Source organism: Balaenoptera acutorostrata, chromosome 1 (genome assembly GCF_949987535.1).
Source record: "Balaenoptera acutorostrata chromosome 1, mBalAcu1.1, whole genome shotgun sequence".
In the NCBI taxonomy this organism is placed as follows: Eukaryota; Metazoa; Chordata; class Mammalia; order Artiodactyla; family Balaenopteridae; genus Balaenoptera; species Balaenoptera acutorostrata.
Genome location: NC_080064.1, coordinates 176,475,651 through 176,493,014, shown reverse-complemented (window position 1 = coordinate 176,493,014; position 17,364 = coordinate 176,475,651). Strand labels below are relative to the sequence as shown.

The 17,364-nt window shown below is 40.4% G+C and overlaps 1 protein-coding gene and 1 long non-coding RNA gene across 9 annotated transcripts in view; one reads left to right on the top strand and one right to left on the bottom strand.

Moving 5' to 3' along the window:
- LOC102999060 (cyclin-Y-like protein 1) overlaps window positions 1-17,364 on the bottom strand; it is a 785,789-nt gene that overhangs the window by 99,090 nt on the left and 669,335 nt on the right. The gene's annotated exons all lie outside the window — the stretch shown is intronic.
- The window catches only part of LOC130707307 (uncharacterized), a 45,589-nt gene that overhangs the window by 24,419 nt on the left and 3,806 nt on the right, over window positions 1-17,364 (top strand). Inside the window, exons 2-4 of one of the 3 annotated variants that reach the window (XR_009007209.1) lie at window positions 13,629-13,778; window positions 13,965-14,042; window positions 14,784-14,927. This is a non-coding gene — a long non-coding RNA (uncharacterized LOC130707307). Of the gene's footprint in view, window positions 1-13,568; window positions 13,779-13,953; window positions 14,043-14,783; window positions 14,928-17,364 lie in introns of those variants that run through there. The other 2 variants (XR_009007206.1, XR_009007205.1) reach the window with 2 other exon arrangements.

The window sequence follows — 17,364 nt, the reverse complement described above, 5'->3', positions numbered from 1 at the left end:
AGCATCTCTAAAAAGCCTAGCACAGTACCGGGCACATAGTAGGTACTCAGTAAATATTCTTTCTCTATGGCCTTCATCTAACTCTTTCCCAGGAAGAATGAACATAGCATGTAAAGGAAACAATTGCAAGGCAAAAAAAAATGAGTCTTTATTGGTGGAATTTCAGGACTCAGTAGTATCTTGGTAGAGAAGCTATTTTGAGACCTGGGGCATTTTTAGCATCTGTCACATCACAATAGGCAACCACTTAATCTGAGCTGCAGAGAGTAGACTATGGCTAGAGGTGATGTTTCCATAAACTCCTCTAGGAAAAATCCTGCAAGTACTTGTGTGAGAGTGAGAAATCTATCTCCCCTCTTTCTAAGAAAGATGAGAGGGACATTGTTTTCTAGGCAAATGTTTGAAAAGAGAAAACTAGTATGATTAGAACAAAACAGTATGTAGCACAGTAAACAATGTTTAATGATAGAAAACATGGCTTTTTTTCCAAGGTTGATATTATTACTTGGGAAGGCTTACTTGATGTCTAAAATTCTCATGGCACTCAGCTCTTATTACTTTAGGAACTCAGGTTAGCTCAAAAATGACAGGGCCATGATACCTATAGAAAGAGGAAACTCCAATTCGGCACAATTGCTAGTCTAACATAAGCAATCATAATTGGCCTTATTTATTTTTTCACCTGATAAAATACATTCTGAAAATCTGTGGAGAAGCATGTATAGTAAGCACCTGTTTATTTCAGAAAACTAAATTTCAAATAATTTAAAAAACAAACTGCTAGTATCAAATGTCAAATGTCAAATGCATAAAATGTCAATTTCTTGGGAAGGGTGCAGCACAGATTTCATTTCTGTTATGCTTTTAGTACCTTTCCTCTATTTCTGGAGACAAATAAATTTTGAGAGAGCCTAATTAGCTGCCTGTTCAGGTACAACTCAGTGAAAAAGCAGACGGCATTCCTGGCCATTTTTCCCCCAACTTCAAATTTCTTAGAATGCTGAATTTCTGCTTAAACTGCCTCAAAGCCCTTGAGATCAAGTGACGATTTTATTTTCTGCAACACCAGATTATGAAAACAATTATACAAAGCATCAATAGCATTTCTTCTCCACATAATTTTGGTAGAAACATGGGAGGACATTAAAAAAAAATCTGTAACAAGTTAAGTGTTTTAGTAGTGTAGGGGAAAGACAAGGGTTTGTTGCCATGTTTCATAGGCATTATTTTGACGCACGCCGCCCAAAGCCAATTCAAAGAGCAATCAGGGATTACCCGCAGCTCCGTTTTCTCTGGAGAAGAACACACGTTCTTACATTGCTTCCAACCTTTACAAGCCCCATCCCTGGGGTCAACTGACTCACGGAGAAAGTCAGATGAGGAACAACATAAAACACGATTACTGCTCTAGTTTTCCCTAAATGCTCTAGGTAGCCGTCACTTTACCCTGTGTACACCGCATTCCACTACTGCCCAAAGTAATAAAGACTTCTGTCACCGTGAGAGCTTTTCATCTTCAGAGCTCCTTTCTCCTCTCCTGATAAGACTGCCAACTCCACTCTCAGTAAATGAGCTCATGTGAACACTTTATTTTCAGTGCGTGAAAACAAGGGCCACTGCCCAGATTCAGAGATGGAGGGGGTGGTGCTCGGTCTTCAAAGTCAGATGAGGATGTTTGAAAGGGATTGAAACTGACCTAGGCAGTCTCCCTTGGAATAAGGAAGTTAAAGCTGAGCCATTATGTTCCTCCACTAGCCTCGCTTCTATTTTACAATGAAGTAAGATTTGGGCGGGAAGGGAGGGAGGGGGACAGAGCAGCTACCTCGAAACCGATTTCTGTTTGTGAACATTAAACATTTGCATTCACTTTGGCCAACACCACTAGCCAATATCAATGCCTCCGCAAGTATATGTGAGCTGAACGTGTGGCACAGATGGCTAAACCGTCACAATGCAGTCAATTCCGAAATAAGTGAATCGCAGCTTAGGCTTCCTCGTCCAAACAGTAACTAAATTTAATTTTTTTGCAATCAGTGGCATATGTTTGCATCTGTGTACAATGTGACTTGGGCCAAATCTGATATGGCCATGGCATCCTGAGTACTAAGGCTATACAATTCCTAGGGTTAAACGTATTGCAAATACCAGAGGGGTACATGTTAACTAATTAAGAATATACATGGCTTTTTTGGTCCCTTGGATATCTACCATGTTTGTATAAAGGTAAGAGCTGCTGACCAGCGGGAAGATCTTCACTGATGTATTTCTAAAATGTTTAAACTTACCCCATCTAAGAATAATAATAATATTTCTAAAACTTTTAAACTTGCCCCATCTAAGAATAATATGTGGAACACATTTAATTTCCTATTTTTTCTAAAAGGGATTGGCTTTATCTGTCTGCCTCATTATATTCACCCAATTCAATGTATTCAAATACGTAAAAAGTACTTATTATGTGCCAGGCTCTGAGGCAGGTATACAGATAAATAATTACAGCTGTGTAATGTTTGTTTTCTAATAAAAGCATGAGCTAGACCCTAGAAGGAACATAAGGAAGAAAAGTTCTCTGGGGAAGTCAAGGAAGGTACTTGCGCATAACTACATGCGTCCCACAAATAGGTAATATGGCATTCATGGAAGCGCCAATAAAAATCTCTTGAGTCACATGAATGGGAACTTCTCTCCATAGAACATGCAACTGAAAGCCCTAAAATAAATTGTTCATATTGAAAACCCACAGTATAAAACCTGAAGACAACAATTAGAAGCAACCACGAGCAATGAATTCTCCAGTGACCGGTGTCTCGTTTAAATGGTGAATTGAGGTGGCTGGGTGTCTAGCCAAATCATTTTCACTTTCTTCATTTTCTTGGGTAGGGTGTTTTGCTCAACATCTGTGCCCCACAGTAAGCTAGCGAAATAGGCTTTCTTCCTCAATGGCCAAAATCTGATCCAGGTTCCAATGGAAAAAAAGAGGCCTCATACGGTCCGGGGCCTGGATCTCCTTCCAAGCTAGACCCTTAAAGCCCCTATCACTTTCCTGTAATTCACTGAGTGGATCAGTCAAAAAGAACTAATTCAATGACTACTGTGTGCAAAGAAGAACTCATGGCATGTAAACTTTCTGACACAAAGTTTTTAAGCTATAGTTAAAAGAGACAAAATATAATAATAATATGACAACAATTAAAATAGAGGAAATAATATGACAACAATTAAAAAGCCAACAAATATGACAACAATTAAAAAGCCAAAAAATAGTCAATGCTGAAAATAATATGTTATAAGCTAAATCCTTGAGTGCTATGGAGATTTGGGAATTTAGGAGAGAGTGATGAATATAGTGATATGGGGTTAAGAAAGGAAGACTAGGGCTTCCCTGGTGGCGCAGTGGTTGAGAATCTGCCTGCCGGTGCAGGGGACACAGGTTCGAGCCCTGGTCTGGGAAGATCCCACATGCCGCGGAGCAACTAGGCCCGTGAGCCACAACTACTGAGCCTGCGCGTCTGGAGCCTGTGCTCCGCAAGAAAAGAGGCCGCGACAGTGAGAGGCCCGCGCACCGCGATGAAGAGTGGCCCCTGCTTGCCGCAACTAGAGAAAGCCCTTGCACAGAAACGAAGACCCAACACAGCCAAAAAAAAAAAAAGTAAATAAATAAATAAATAAAATTTAAGAAAAAAAAAAAAAAAAAAAGAAAAGAAAGGAAGACTACCCGAAGGAGACTGATTCTGAACCAGGTCATGAAGGAAGCGTTGGGGAACTAAACATATTATGTTTATTATAATGGTTCCCAGTGACTTCTTTCTGATTGATTTTATAAGAAAACCACAATCAAAGGTTTTTAATATCTGAAAAGAAAAATAAGAGATAAAGTATATGCAAGCTAGTATTGGTTCATTAGTCATTTTTAAAGAAAGAAAGAGCACATTAGAACTTACATGGTCTTAACATCTCACAACAAGAAAGAGAACTTTACATGGTGTACTTTCCTTACAATTTCTTAAAACTTTGCTATTTACAAATTCTAATATAATTAATGGGGAGTGTTTATAATGCTTAATGCTGAAAATCCTCTGATCTAACTCATTTTTAAAATGAATTATTGCACTTAACAAGGAAAAAAAAATCCTTTCGATTTTTCCCCACATGCTACAGTTCTCCAAGTATTCCATATTTTCAGCTATTATCCCTTTCTTACAAAGAGCCCACTTAATAATGTTCACTCTAACAACCTCATTTATTTTCCAGAAAATTAACTCAGTTTCAACCCTGATTAATGATTTCATCTAAATGAATCAAATTAAAAATTGAAAATTATATTTCAAAAGCCAAAGAAAAAAAAATTGACCATTTCCAGTTAACAAATGATCCTTTCAAATATTAAAAGATGACCATGAAGAGTGCGTGATAGTAATGAAATCTGGCTCGGGTCTGCTGCTTATCTGGAGTTCATAGAGGAGGAGAATTAAAGGAAAAAAAAAAGAAAGAAGAAGAAAGAAAAGGGAAAGGTACCCTACGCATTTTTAACACTGAAATCCCTTGGGAATCCAAACTGACTTCTGCTTAGGCTTTGCCTGTAATCAGTGTACCAAAATTATATGAGCATTTCCCTCTTAATTAAAACTGGTTGGGCTGAAGATGCCCCTCAAGCAGAAGGGGGATTAGGAAGTCACACACACACTAATAGTCCCTGCTAACAAAACCTAACTCGTGAAAGAACGCTTCATGCTACACTGTCTTCTCTATGAGGCAGAAGAAGCCCATAAGGAAAACAAGCAACTAATTAGGGAGAAACTTCTCCGTTATTTTAAAAAAGCTACCTTGGGCCAGGGATTAAGGAGGAGGGAATAAATGGGTGAAACACAGAAGTTTTTAGGGCAGTGAAACTATTCTGTGTGATCCTGGAATGGTAGATAAACCCAGAGAACACTAAGCATGAACCCCAATGTCAATATGAACTTTGGGTGATCGTGATGTGTCAGTGTGTGTCAGTGTAGGTCTATCGTAACAAATATATAACTCCTGTGCCAGGTGTTGATAGTGGGGGAGGGAATATATGGGAACTCTGTGCCTTCCACTCAATTTTGCTGTGAACCTCAAACTACTTTAAAAAAATAATGTCTATTTAAAAAAAAAAAAAGAAAAGATAGAATTCTCTCCACAAAATCTACTTTTGGGGTCTATGGGATTACTGACTTTACCCCAAGTCCTGTGAAAGAACTTTAGAATAAAGGATCATGTCACTTTCAGCTAGATTTCCTTATTTAATTCAATTGTTTAAATGTATGCACATCGAGAGTAACCAACACAGAACGAACGGCCTTCAAGCAGGTGTCAGAAAACAGAACGGAGGCGTTCTGCTTGTACACAGGATGCATCCTGTTTCTTTGACGGATATATTCACTTCAAGCTCTCCCTTCGGAGCGCAGATTGTTAAAGACAGAATAGCCTCTCAAATGATGAGGGAGAAAAAGCTGCTTCTGCGTCCCTCCCCAATTCTCCGCTGGGAGTTGACTCGCGGAGGTCGTTAAGGGCTTCGCAGAGGCCTCCCAAGCCGGCCAGCGGAGGCGGGAGAAGGGAGGCGGGATGAGGGATGAGGGATGCGGGATGCGGGTCGAGGGACACGGCGGCTGCAGATGCGGGCGGGGGATGCTCGGCTCCGACTGCCAGCTCGGCCTCCCGCCCCCCCTCGCGGCCCCCCGGCCCCCCGCAGGCTGTCGGCCCGCCCCAGATGGGCGCGGGGCCAGGGGCTCTGCTGGGTGGAGGGGCCGCCCTGGGAAGGAGCCCTGGCCGGCAGCCCGCGCACCCCGCCGCCGCCCTGGGGCCTCCCCTCCGCACACGTGCGTCCGTCCGGGGCGCCTCGGAGCCACCGCATCGGGAGCCAACCTTAGAGGCAAAACACAAACGCAGAACAGGGAAGGAGAGGATCTCCCAGAAAACTGGAGACCAAAACTATACGGAACACATCTCGAGTGTTATGGGGAAACAAGGGGATCTGTGACTGAAAACATTTACTAAACAGTATTCATTCTCATGACTTGTTTGGGTTCGGACAGAGAAACACGACTTCAAATGGAATAAGCAAGGATGGACTTTTATTTAGGGCAAGAATGTGGTGGGTTTGGGAGTTATAGGTTTACTGCAAGTTAGCACTTCGCAGCCGCTTTCTCTTCAGTGGCTTGTTTCCCATGTCCCTTGTCATAGCTGTTGTGCCCACACCCCCCGTGCCCCCAGGTTGGAAAATTATTTCATTAATCACCACAACAGGAGGCAGATATTACTACCTACAATTTAGAAGGGAAAATAAAGACACAGAAAGAAGTGACTTGCGTCATGACCCACCCCCCCAAAAAAAGTATCGTGTTATATGGCCCCTTAACTATTAGGAATCTGCCAGACTTTCTGTAGCAGACTTCATAAAATTCTAGAAAAATTTTCAGTACCCCGCATAATTTTAAAAACTGAAATCTATTCAAAGCCCTTACAACTGAAACGGGCCCTTGGGAGATTACTAAAATGCCTTCATTTAACAAAGAAATAAATGAAGGCTCAAAATGGGTGAATGACTTGCCTAAGGTCACACAGCTAGTAAGTAAACATAAGATAAACATGTATGAAAATGTCTGAATCAGTCCTAGTCTTTTTGCGTTCTGCTTAAACTCCTGGTGCTTTCAAATAGAGTAATTGTTTAACACACAGTGAAGGCTATAATCTGCGTTAGCACAGAAAGTGCTGGCTTGAATGAGCCTTTGACATCTGTAGGGATTTCATAATGATTAGTGGAAAGGATGAGGAGGGCCTGGCTATGCCTGGCTATGCCAAGAGGAATGTGATTCCTTTTCCATTACATTTTCCCGAGGAGTCTAAACGTTCTCAGACCCTACCTAGCTTGTCGTGAGCCTGCCAAGGCTTGTGACTATTCTAGGTACATACCAGCTTTTGTGATGAAACATAATGCAAAAAATAAAATTTGGCTTGTGAAAGCAAATATTCTTCAACACCAAATATAATCTTTGCACTTTTCAAACAAGAAGGCTGGGATAAGAAAATCAGAGCTAGGGCCAACTATAACAGGTGCTAATAAAATTTTTCCATGAACCATTGTGTCCGACTAATCCCTACCCTGACCTGGAACACTTTGGCCATTTTAATGCCAGGCCTCTCTGGGTTATCTATTCCAGGTTAAACGTTCCCAAGTGGATTGCTGATTCAGTGCAATGGAGAGAAGTTCTGCAGGGATTATTCTAAAACTGTGCAAGAATTTCTCTGACAGTCTAGATGAACCAAGTTTTCAAAATGATGATCCAATGAATTACCTAGCTGAGTAACATCTTCCCAGCTTAACAGGACACTGAAATGATTTCCTCATGTTCAAGGTTCAGGAAATAAATGTAAACTTGCTGTAAATTTAAATATGTCTTTAGTAACTGATCAATAATCTGACATTGTTTTCATTGTATACATGAAGAAAATGAAGACAAAATAATTTTTCAGCTGTATCATAATGGTGTTAAACTACATCTATATAGCATGAAAGAAAACAATAGGTGGAGATAATCTTTAATTTGGTTGCTACAGATAGCAAAATCTGATAATAAAGATTTCAAAGCATTATCTTTTTGAATTACTGAATTTAGCCACTATCTATATTAATCAGAATAAGCACATTAATGTCTTGCTTTTATATTTGATATCACTTAAAATCCCATTTTAATCATTGTGTATACTGAATGACATTTTTAAAGGAAATTAATCTATGTAGTTCTTAAATATCATTTAATTTTCATTAATAGTTCCTCTTGTTCATTTTTCACACTAAACTCCTCTGCTTACTTTAACATGTAACTCAAAGCCCACATTCTACACAAACTTTTTCAAAATGTATCTTATTCATCCATTCTCCAAAAGACTGACACAATCCATGAATCGACCCTAATTTTCACTGAAGTAGTTTGCAAATATTTGTTATAACTTTATTTACCTATCTGCTTTATCTGGTTTGACTACTTGCCGGATGAAGATAGATTTCTATTTAATCCTCACCATAAAAAGACACTATTGGGGCTTCCCTGGTGGCGCAGTGGTTGAGAATCTGCCTGCTAATGCAGGGGACACGGGTTCGAGCCCTGGTCTGGGAAGATCCCACATGCCACGGAGCAGCTGGGCCCGTGAGCCACAACTACTGAGCCTGCGCGTCTGGAGCCTGTGCCCCGCAACGGGAGGGGCCGCGATAGTGAAAGGCCCGCGCACCGCGATGAAGAGCGGTCCCCGCACCGCGATGAAGAGTGGCCCCCACTTGCCGCCACTAGAGAAAGCCCTCGCACGAACCGAAGACCCAACACAGCCAAAAATAAATAAATAAATAAATAAAGTAGCTATACAATTAAAAAAAAAAAAAAGACACTATTGAATGCTAAGGAGCCTGTGAATACTCCACAAAAGATCACCGGCTGCAAATCAGTTTAAGTCACAGACATATAAGAAATGAAACGCAAGCACAGTGATTCAGCGATCTCAGTAATTTTCAAACGATTCTATAAAATGCTGAGATTTCCAATAAAGAAAACAGAAAATTCTTTAATTTATGCCATAACATTCTGGTTACAAATTCTACCACCCAGTGAGGAAATGAGGATGTGACATTAAGAGAAATAATGCATATAAAGGAGGAAATTGTTGTTCTACTTTTGTCAGAGTCCAGATGGGAAGACAGAAACCATACTAGGCATTTCAACAGGGAGAATTTAATATGAGAAACTGGTTCAAAGGGTGTTGGAGAACTGCAAGAGCAAAAATAGGGCAGAGATCCTAACTGCAGGAAGCTTCTGGAAACTGTGGGAGCACAAGGAAGATTCAGTACTATCAGAATCTGGAAGCCCAGCAAAGAGGTCCCCACTGGACTAAGACTCAGACCTCTGAGCTTATGCTAATGGGGCTTGAGCGGGAGTGCCAGAAAGAGCTAGAAACGGAGCCAACTGTCAATGCCAGGGCAAAGGGTCTTTGATGGGATGGCACTGTCAGGAAAAAGTCAACAGGAAGCAAACATAAAGATCCAATTTCTTCTCTCTCCTCCTGCCTAGAATCCCAGCCACCGCATCACACACACAAAAAAGAGTGGGCTTAGAGCTGAGAGACAATAGCTTGATAAAGGGCACTAGGCTTAAGCAGGCTTTCATAACTGGATCATCAACCTCATCTCTAAGAAACAGTAAGCTTTCTATAGAAGTGCATCCTGGGGCATTAGAAAGGGATCGGGTCACTTGCATGAGCCAATAATCCGTTTCTAATACCTAGCGTTCACCCGCTAACTTCCGCATTTACATTGTTTTCCATGACCTGTATCACCTAAAATATTTAGCTGTTGCTCCTTGATCTAAACCATTACTCTTGACCTTTTAACTTTAAAAAGGCAAATTATATCGCTGTTTGTCACCAAAGACACAGTAGTGTTTCTGTGCAGGATAACTACATCTTTGGAATATACTGAAACCCTACCCCTGTGGCCTTAGGGCTGCTTTGGCTTGTTACCAGGAGGACAGGTGGATGGAAGGGCGGGGGGAGATGCCTGTATGTGAGGGGCGGATGCATATGTGTGTACAAGGAGGCCGCTATTGTAAAGAGAAGCACGGCACAAAACTAGGCCAAAAAAAACGTAACCAAGAAACAAAGCTCAAACAGGAACTTGATAAAGAAGTTACTTGTTCTTTTCTTCTTCTTCTTCTTTTTCTTTTTTTTCCCATTAACGTTTTTGGTCAGATCCTTAATGTTATATGAAAACAGAACTATTGCCTGTGAACCAATTTACTAAACAAATAGCAGCTGTAGTAAAACATCTGTTTGGGAAAGAGGAAATATAAACTCATAAAATCAAATGAAGGCAATGCGATTCGTACTTTCACAAATATGTGAATGTTGGATATATGGTGCAGTTTGCAAAAGATTATCAATCATTCTATTAAAAAACAAAGTGCAAAACAGGTATTACTGTGATCTCCACACAACATAATAGCCAGTATCTGAATAAGATTTTAGAAAATGGTATATGAATAATTCTCAGGAATGAGAGGCACCATTCCCATCTCCCTTGCAAAAGAAGTGTTTAAAATGAAAGATAGCATTATATCTAAAAACATTTCTATATATCTATACTGTCACCAAAAGTGGAAAGATTGGTATAATATAAGTAACATAATAAGTAACGTAATATGAAGACTAAATAAAATAATAATAACAATAGGAACGAAAAATCGTATGTGGAACTTGGGAAAGGCATTTGCTAGATTATGCACAGACTTGCCCTCTAGTTCATTAGGGTCAAAGCGATTTGCTTTCTGAGATCAATCATTAGAGGACCTCTACTAAAAATTTCAATGAAACTATGAAAAAGAAAAGTAAGGGAAAGACTGGGTTTCATCCTTATGTACCCAGCCTGGAAGAAAAGCACAAATCAATAAAGAGAGCTTAGATTAAAAAAATGAAACAAAACAAAACACAAAAACATCTTCTGAAGAAGTTGCTGTTATTTTCATAGGAAGGGAAAAGCTGATCTTCTGGTTTGTTTGTACCGCTTTGCTGCCCCTGCTCTCCTTCCTTCTCTTTGATTCACAGAGTTTAAGTTAAAACCAAAGAAAGACATAATACATCCGAAACCAAAATCACATCACTAGTGTATAGCAGATCTGAGAGTGGTAATAAATGTCAGAGCTGTAAAAGCAAAGGCAAGCAGCTAGGTTCCTTTTTTTTTTCTTCCTTTCTTTCCATACTTAAAAGTGAAATACCTAGCTGTTATCTTGGTGCCTGCAGAGCCTCCCCATTGTAGATTCAATAATACAAGAGGCTTCTTATCAGCAGCTGGGGTGACTGATTGGAGCTGTGATATGTTTAGACAATGCACTGTATTTAACTGAATTTACAGATGCCCCAACTCAGGCGTGGTAGTAAACGCCAGAGACTAATAGGAAATTAAACATGTACAATGGACTAACTCCATTTGCTCTCACAGTGTAATGTGTTTAGTTAACTTACTCATAGTCACACTTTATCTTTTTCTCTATGGATTCCCTGGGATATGTTTCAAATTGGCCAGAGATTAAATCTTCTTTTCAATTTTTTTGTTACCATTTTATTGCCGCTTTCCCTTATTATGGGGCCCTCTTTCTCTTGCAGAGATAAGCTAAACAAGATGACCCTCAGTCCTCCCCCACCGACCCAATTATCAGATAGTCAGCAAGGAATGCCAGGCTACAGGATTCCATAATATTAATATTAATATAACATGAGAGGAACAAAAATCAGTCACTTATTTGAAAGCAATGGTGTATTTAACTCATTTGAAATTTAAATGTGAATTTTAATGTACCTGGTATGTAACACATACATACAGAGTGGGAGCAGCATGCCCAGGCCATTCGGAGAATTGTTTTAACTCTTCATTGTTTCATAGATTTGCTCACAAAGACAGCTGCAAGTAGACATGTGTCTACGTGCACGCACAGCCCAACTGTTGAGGGGGAAGGAAGAGTTGTCACAGTGCTCTAGTACTTTCCATCTGGTTAACAGAGAAAGAGGATTTATCGTTAGATAAATCCACAGATGGTTCTGTAGATCTTCTTTGAAAGAGGTTGTTCAGAGAGAACCCTCTCGTTATACGAGAGCCACTGAATCCATAATGGTTTTGTTGTCCTTAGGAAACCGTAAAGAATTTCTACATTCATGAAAGCATGTTACCTAGAGAGCATAAAGGAAATCTCTAGTCTATTCTGATCACATGTGGACTCCTGAGAGGGTTCAAGATAGTCCCATCTCAACGCTGACCACATCCCCACCTGCCCATGACCCTGACCTTGAGAAAAGTGGAGTTACATACTGAAAAAACTGGCGACAAAGGTTGACATGAGGCTACATCATGGTGACCTCTGATTCACTTGTTTATATTTATTATGCGGACAAGCAAAAACATTTTTTTGCATCAGTCTTTCTTACAAAGCCAAGAAGTAAGGAAATCTAGAGCAAACACGATGGTCTGGAAAGGTGGACAGAGTGGATGGTTTCCTGGCAATTTACATGCTTCAAAATCTAAAGAATGAAACTGGACAGAAAGAAGGTACAACATAAACCCTATGTGTACATATTCACACCTACTTCTGAAAGACCAACCCCTGGACCCTACCACTGAGCAGCCCCATTCTGATATACAGGAGACCCAAGCCAGTGACCGTGGCCTTCATTTTACATCATCTTCTCCATTCTCTATTTCCGCAATAGCCCTTATTACTGAGTGCACAAACTATTTTATCAGAATCTTGCATCTAATGAGACGTATAAATATTTAAACAAAATGGAAAAGAAACATGTGACTATGATGATCAAATGCTAAGTGCCTGAATATCAGAGTCCTTTCAATCAATTTTTAAATCGGCTTTTTTTAAAGCAAGGATGGAACCAGATGAAGACACTAAAACCACACATATCCACACAAAACCACTATAACCCCGGCTTATAGAATTAATCATCCCAAAGCATTACTACCCCCATGCCCAGATCCAAACTTAGCTCTGTGGAAAGAGCAAAATGGCATGGAGTACTAATGTCATTTGAAAATCAAGTAATAATCAAATAACCATTACTCAGTAAAACAGACTTCATAGTATTATGAACTGAGCAGTCCAATAAATGTTACTTCTCTTAATCAGTTCTGATTGGTATTTGCTATAGGAGACACAGACAAATCTTTGACCAATCTTTAATTAGTATCACTGATGAAATATTTATTCTTTTAATTTGAATTTAGAGACCCAATAAAGCCATGTTTGCATCTTTTATCAACTTAAATATTATCCTCCTTTATTGATTTTGTCATGACTGCAGATTCTGAAAATGTTCTCCCGAAACAATGCATATTTCACATATGCATAGTTGCCCTGGTCTCATTGTTTTTAGGGCAAATATTTAATATAGGTATTCAGGTCATAAATTCATTTCAGTCCTCTTTCTGAGGGGATCATGCAGTAGATTTCCTCTAAGTGTCAAGAGAGAAAAGGAAGATATTTTTAGACATCCGAAGACCTTCTTAGGGAATCATAGATTCACCAAATCGTACCTAATCCTCCCTGGAGTTCCGGGGGTTCAATTCACAGAAACGGTGGGGCTGGACAACATTACCGGGCCCTTGTGTCTAGGGCCCAGACACTGAACTCAGAAGCCAGTGTTCTATATTTGGTTCTACAACCGATGGGCTGCCACCTTTAGCTTAACCCGTCTCCCAACCACAGACACAGTTACACAGTTCCCAAGTCTGATGGTTCAATGGGGATTGGAGCTCATTTAAAATAGCAGAAATCACCAAGCATATTATTAAAATCTAATGAAGCAATCAGATTGCACCTTGTTCCAAGAACACCTTTACCAATTTCCTCTAGTCCACAAAACACCTCTGAAATTAGTAATATCCAGAATACTCTAGGAAACAAAACAAAACAAAACACAGGAGGGACTGTATCTTCTGAGAGTTACACAAACAAATAACATAGATGTCCTCTGTATTGCTCAGAGGAATTTGCAGGACTGGAATATCTCCCCTAGTTATTGGTTTTGAATTTTCTTTCACCTTCTCTCTTGCATTCTAGAATCTCCAATGAAAGCTACCTCTTTGTGACAAATCTATTACAAATGGGTGTTTGTAATGTGTAGAACATCAGATGTTCAAACAAGCTGTGCTTTTTCATCTATTACATGTACTTGATAGCACCATCTACTCTGCTACCTAGAAGTTTCAGGTACACTTACTCCTGAGATTATTATGCATGAGATTATCAACTTTTTCTCAGAAACTGGGTCATACTAGCTTTTGTTTGCTATTGTATATTTAAAACCCAGCACAATGCCTGGCACATAAACATCAAATGAGGAGAACACAGATCTTTTCTCAAGGAAGCCAACACTTAGTGTGTACTTGTCTCTAGGGAACCTTTGATGGCGTCTACCTGGGAGACTGCGCTTCGTCCTTGACACAGCTTCTGCTGCAGAGTCCTGACCTCCAGGTGGGTGCAGACTCTGATACTCCTACATTCTTACTTCTATCCAGAAACCACAAAAACAACAACTGAGGTTTTCATGTTTCCGCAAGATCTGTTTTGTGAAAAAATGCCGAGTAGGATCCCTAACGCTTTTAATCAGGTTCAATAAAACAGAATACTCTGGGATTCAGGACATAATCTTCACTGAAATCCATTTTAGAAGTAACAAGCCTACTTTTTTCTTAAAATAATCTGCCATGAAAAGATAGGAGACACAAATATAAAAATAACCTTATTATTGATACACTAGCTAACGTGTATGTTGTGTATGCTGCCATTTCCTGTCAAAATCTTCATTAGTCGCTAATACTGTCAAACAAAATCTGGGCCCACAATTCTATTTGGTGGTGGCTGTCAGGTTATATTTTGCACATTTCAGTATTATTTAAAAGTACTTTTCCATATTTAGTATATGATGGCTTACTGTACCTTTCCACCGGCATTTATCACCTCTCAAGATTGATCAGTCTCCACGAAAGTGAAGTTCACTGTCACAGAAGGGCCTAGCCCTCATTTATTTCCCTGTACAGTATTTGGTACAGAGCGGAATGTACAATAGTAGATGTGCCTTCAATGTAAAGGTCACACACTTAGAAATAGAAATATAAGTTATTAAAATAGACTTATAATCTTTAAAAACATCAAGTGCCCTTAAAGTCTACATAATTGTACAAAATTCAATGTGTATATTTTCTTTTGCTCCAGGTTCCAAAATGATCCTAAAGATGCTGCCGTCTCCCAAACCAGAATTCCAGTTGTTGGCAGGATTCACCATTGAGTTTAGAAAACTACAGGCTTACAGATCCCCATCAACCAACTTTATCCTTGCCTAATTTACCCATCTCTGTAGTAAGTTAAGTCAATGTAGCTTATGGGGCCTTGAAGGCATTTAAAGGATATTTAGAGGAGTATTTTTTTTTTCTTCATTTGATTTAGCTACAGCATGATAAGACCATGTTAATTTGTTTTTCTTCTGCATCTCCTTACTAATGATTAGGACAGGCTCTAAACATGAATGCTGGAGAGAGAGGTGTGCTGTAAGTGCCTAAAGCGGTGAATTTGGTTCCCACCACCCCATGTTCAGCTCTGCCACTTACTATCTATGTGACTTTGGGCAGGATACCCAAACACTCTATCTCTAAGGATATGAGGATAGTAAGTGCTGCTGAAATACACACACACACACACACACAATCTGTTTACAGTACTGAGTACTTATCAGGTGCAAAGCATTGTCTTAAGATCTTTACATTTACTAACTTATTCCTTACACCAATCCTATGAGGAAAAAAGCAAAGGCAACAGAGCACATAGTGGCTAAGTAAATGCCCAGGTTTTCTCAAACAAAAGTGGTAGAACTGGGATCTAGCTGTTTTACTGCCTCTGAGGGATATAACTAAGATTATAAAAAGCATCTAGGACCAAGTTTGGCACACAGTAGGTCCTTAATATAAATGGTAGGGTCTTCTTTCTCTCTGTCTCTCTCTTCCTTGTGTTTCCTTGTCACAGAAATCAATCGCCAGATTGTCTTAGACGAGCCTGAAGGATAAATTCAACTGGTATAAAGAGCCTAGCCTAGTCACTAGAGATAAAATCTCATGAGTATATATAAATATTAAGCCTACTAACAAATATAATGCACCTATAAACACACACACACACACACACACACACACACGCACACAATTCAAGTTAAGCCTCCAAAGAAACTTCCTGGAATAACCCTTGCCAATGAGTTTATCATCAATACTGATGGAAAATGGACTCAGGTCACAAACACTATGCTGGGTTTAGGGGCAGGAAGAGAGGAGGTCAGACAAGAATAAAACTTATTGCCTGCCTTCAAGGGCCCAGAATCCACTGGGGGACTCTTTTTTTTTTTTTTTTCAATTTTTTTTTTTTTTTTTATGCTGCTCTTTATTTTTTATTTATTTATTTATTTTTGGCTGTGCTGGGTCTTTGGTTCGTGCGAGGGCTTTCTCCAGTTGCGGCAAGTGGGGGCCACTCTTCATCGCGGTGCGGGGACCGCTCTTCATCGCGGTGCGCGGGCCTTTCACTATCGCGGCCCCTCCCGTCGCGGGGCACAGGCTCCAGAAGCGCAGGCTCAGCAGCCGTGGCTCACGGGCCCAGCCGCTCCGCGGCATGTGGGATCCTCCCAGACCAGGGCTCGAACCCGTGTCTCCTGCATTAGCAGGCAGATTCTCAACCACTGCGCCACCAGGGAAGCCCTGGGGGACTCTTTTTAATAACTCACTGTAATATATTTTGTACTACACTAGAGGTATGTAAAAAAAAAAAAAAACCTATGGGAATGTAGAGCAAGAAACAATTAATTCTGCCAGAGGATTCAGGAAGTCTTCACAAAATGGAAGTGATTTCTTTGAGACGTGTTGAATTTCTCTAGGCAAAGACACAGGTGAGAAGGGCACTCCAGGTTGAGAGAATGACTAAGCAGAGACACGGAGGCATGGAGAGCCTGCGACGTGCCAGCAGTCGTGAGAAGAGCGGGGTGGCTAAAACATACCGCAGCTGAAGGAGGCCAGGGAGGTCAACTGGGTTCTAAGTGTGAATGGCCGCTTAGACAACTGGTAGGGGGTTTGGACTTTATCCTGTGCAGTGCGAAAGTCCGGAACAGAAGGCACCGTAGACACATAGACCAATGGAGAGTACTTCATAGCCTGGGTGATAAAGGAAAACAATCTATACTAAAGTAGCAGCAAGGGGAGACTTCCCTGGTGGTCCAGTGGTTAAGACTCTGCGCTTCCACTGCAGGGGGCAGGGGTTTGATCCCCGGTCAGGGAACTAAGATCCCTCATGCCCCATGGCTCAGACAAAAAAATAAAAAAATACAGTGGCAAGGGGGGATGAGTAGAAAGAGATGCAGTCAAAGGATCTTCTGTAGGTAGAATCCACTAGGCTTAGTAACTGAAGAGATGGAGGGGTTAGAAAAAGACGAATGCCAGGAGGTGTCTGATGACAGTAGTCTATAAACTTGATGCTCTGAATATTTACTCTTGCTTGAAAAGAAAGGAAGGGAGAAGGAAAGAAGGGAAGAAGGAAAGTAGGAAGGACTTGCCTTTGAGGAACTGATGCAATTCTAAGGTGCTGTAAAATGGAAGCAGAAGAGTAGACATCCTGAGTTACAGTAAAGGGCACCTAAGGGCAGGCTCTAAACATGAATGCTGGAGAGAGAGGTGTGCTGTAAGTGCCTAAAGCCCTACATTGTTGTTGGTGGCCCTACATCACTTCCCAAAATACATACACAATGTAACACAACACCCTTTAT